This window comes from Convolutriloba macropyga, chromosome 5, assembly GCF_964194025.1.
Source record: "Convolutriloba macropyga chromosome 5, txConMacr16.3, whole genome shotgun sequence".
In the NCBI taxonomy this organism is placed as follows: Eukaryota; Metazoa; Xenacoelomorpha; order Acoela; family Convolutidae; genus Convolutriloba; species Convolutriloba macropyga.
In genome coordinates, this window is record NC_134472.1 from 65,556,469 (window position 1) to 65,558,968 (window position 2,500).

General features: G+C 34.3%; 1 protein-coding gene across 2 annotated transcripts in view; it reads left to right on the forward strand.

Moving 5' to 3' along the window:
- The window catches only part of LOC142339553 (uncharacterized), a 26,646-nt gene that overhangs the window by 506 nt on the left and 23,640 nt on the right, over positions 1–2,500 (forward strand). The window contains exon 1 of one of the 2 annotated variants that reach the window (XM_075389685.1): positions 1,334–1,471. The exons of the other annotated variant lie outside the window; for it this stretch is intronic. The gene's annotated coding sequence lies outside the window, so the exon portion shown is untranslated. Of the gene's footprint in view, positions 1–1,333; positions 1,472–2,500 lie in introns of those variants that run through there. 2 annotated transcript variants of the gene reach the window in all.

Genomic DNA, 2,500 nt, shown 5'->3' on the forward strand with positions numbered 1-2,500 from the left:
GTACAAATTGCTAAACATCTTTCGCTCTCTAACTCAGCTCAACTAAACTCATCTCTTACCATAACAAGTGGAATAATCTTAAACTGCTGACTATGGCATCTTGTTAATAGTTATTATCCTTGTTAAATATCTCTCCTAAACTTTAGTCGCAATCTTCTATGTCTAATTCCTTCACGCGGACTATCTACGTTTAATGGCACGACACTTAACCGAACAAAATTAAGCAGAAAAGGCGAATTTCAAGAAATGTTTGTTATAACTAGTATGAACTACAAATGAGCTCAAACAAACAGATGAAATTCGTTTGACTGGACCTTTCTCTTTATATAGAACAATAAAACGGGTGAGTAAATCTAATCAAACAGTCTCAAAATATTAGAAGTTTTTTTATTATATTCATTTTGATAACCTGACATTTTTTAAAGATTTTAAAGTATTTATAGACGCGGTACTTTTTCAAGAATTAAGTTTTCGCTTTTTAATAAAACTGCATGATTACTAACCGTGACCTCAAAATTCATTATTTTTTTCGGCTATTGTTTACTTAATTTTCCAATAAAACTTCTGTCCAGTAATTTCAAGTTGTGTAAACATAATTGTCCTGGGTTATGATGATGATAATTTTTGCACCTCAAAAGTACCTTTATTACCACAACCACCAGTGGACCAGAAGTAGAAATCACTACTGTGCAAATAAGAGAAGAAAGTATGATCATAACTGCTACTGGTGCTCATGACGATGGTAATATTAGTACTGTCGAATGGTTCCTATATAGTCGAACGAGAGTACAGCAGAAAATCAATTAATTAGAACATGAGCCCAATATTTCCCCAGCTTGATCGTTCTAATCGTGTATTTGTATCTCTTAAAAATTTTCTTCTAACACTTCAATTTCGTGACTTCGTAGAAAAAAAAACAAAAACTTTAGACTAATTTTTTAAAATCAAACAAGAGATAATCGAATGCTAATACCTTGACGCTCATTACATCCCCTCTCTCTCATTTGGGTTTTGAATTCCTTGTTCTCTAATAGTAGTCATATTCTCTATTTCTGATTCGGCTCAGTTCTCATTCGAGTAAAATTTACTTTAATTTTAAATTTCCCAATCGTCTAAGCGCCCATTTTGCCCAATTTTCTACTATAGCACCCACCAGTAGTACTATTAGTAGTAGTAGTAGTATTATATTTGATGACGATGATGCTCCTCAACCCGATGACCAGTGGTACCATCGATGGCATCAATCGATCAACTAGACTCAATTTGATCACCATTCCATCAATCCTTCTCTCTCTCCGAACTATCATCACAACATTGTTCCAATAACTCCATCCATTTCTCCTTGTACAACTTCTCTCTACAACAGTTATTATTACAATATAACGCCATTGCCAACTCTCTATATCTCTGCAAATTTGTTATTGCTAAAACTGTTCAGGAGCAAACTGCAACTTGCGCAACCATAGACAAGGTACTTCTTATCTTTGTTTCACTAAATAGTTTATCTGAAGGTTTTCCTCGTGCCTTTTGTTTTTAACGTAAATTTAAGACTTAGTTTTTGCAAGTTGTTTTCAAGTAAAGGTCAAAGATAGGTAATTTCAAGACAATTGATATCACCATGTCTTTTTTACCTAATATAGAGAACCAATCATTTTTTAATGATTGGTGCTGCATAATAGTCATTTATTAAAACAAAAAAAAAACAAAAAAAAGTGAACTTAGAAACTGCAGGTAGAGTTTGAAAAACTGCAGTTGACTTCGTGTCTGTTTTCACTGATGTACTCTAAGGGCGAAAGATACAAGATACCATAATTTTAATTATGAACTAGAGGAGTCCAAACAGCAAACCCCGGCAAGACCTTATAATGTATATTTTGCGAGACTCTGTCAAGTTTGTCATCTTGCAAGGTTCTGGCAGAAAAAATACACTCTTGCTAAACTCTGGCAACGCGGTTGGTTTTTTTGCAAGGCTCTGGTAGAACCTGTCACATCCGTACATTATATCGGCCGGGGACTTTTGATAAGGACCGGGGACTGAGAATAATTGGGTGAATTTTTTAAGCATAGAATAGGGCAAGAAATGACAAGTAAGCTCATATGAATCCCGGCGAAGCACTGAATGCGCTCTAAGTCATACAAAAATATGACTGAAGCAACATATGAAACTATTTTTTTTTACTAATTCTCCTTACGCCCATTAAAAAAAATTTAGGAAAAGTTCGAGTTGGACCTAATTGAGTAGAGAAAATAGAAGGAAGCTGGGGTTTCAAAAGTACACAATTTTAGCTAATTGCTATTATCATTTTTAACAAGGAAGCTCGGTAATGTGCGTGCGCACTTAATGTTCCAATCTTGCTCATCACAGGCTGAATGTTCTGCAAAGGAAGTAAAGATAGGAAAACTTTCATTATAATGCAGAGTAATGGATTTTCAAGAATAATTGAGGAATTCACAAATATGGACAGACGTGTATATCAGTGAGGTTGATAATTTTTGTTTC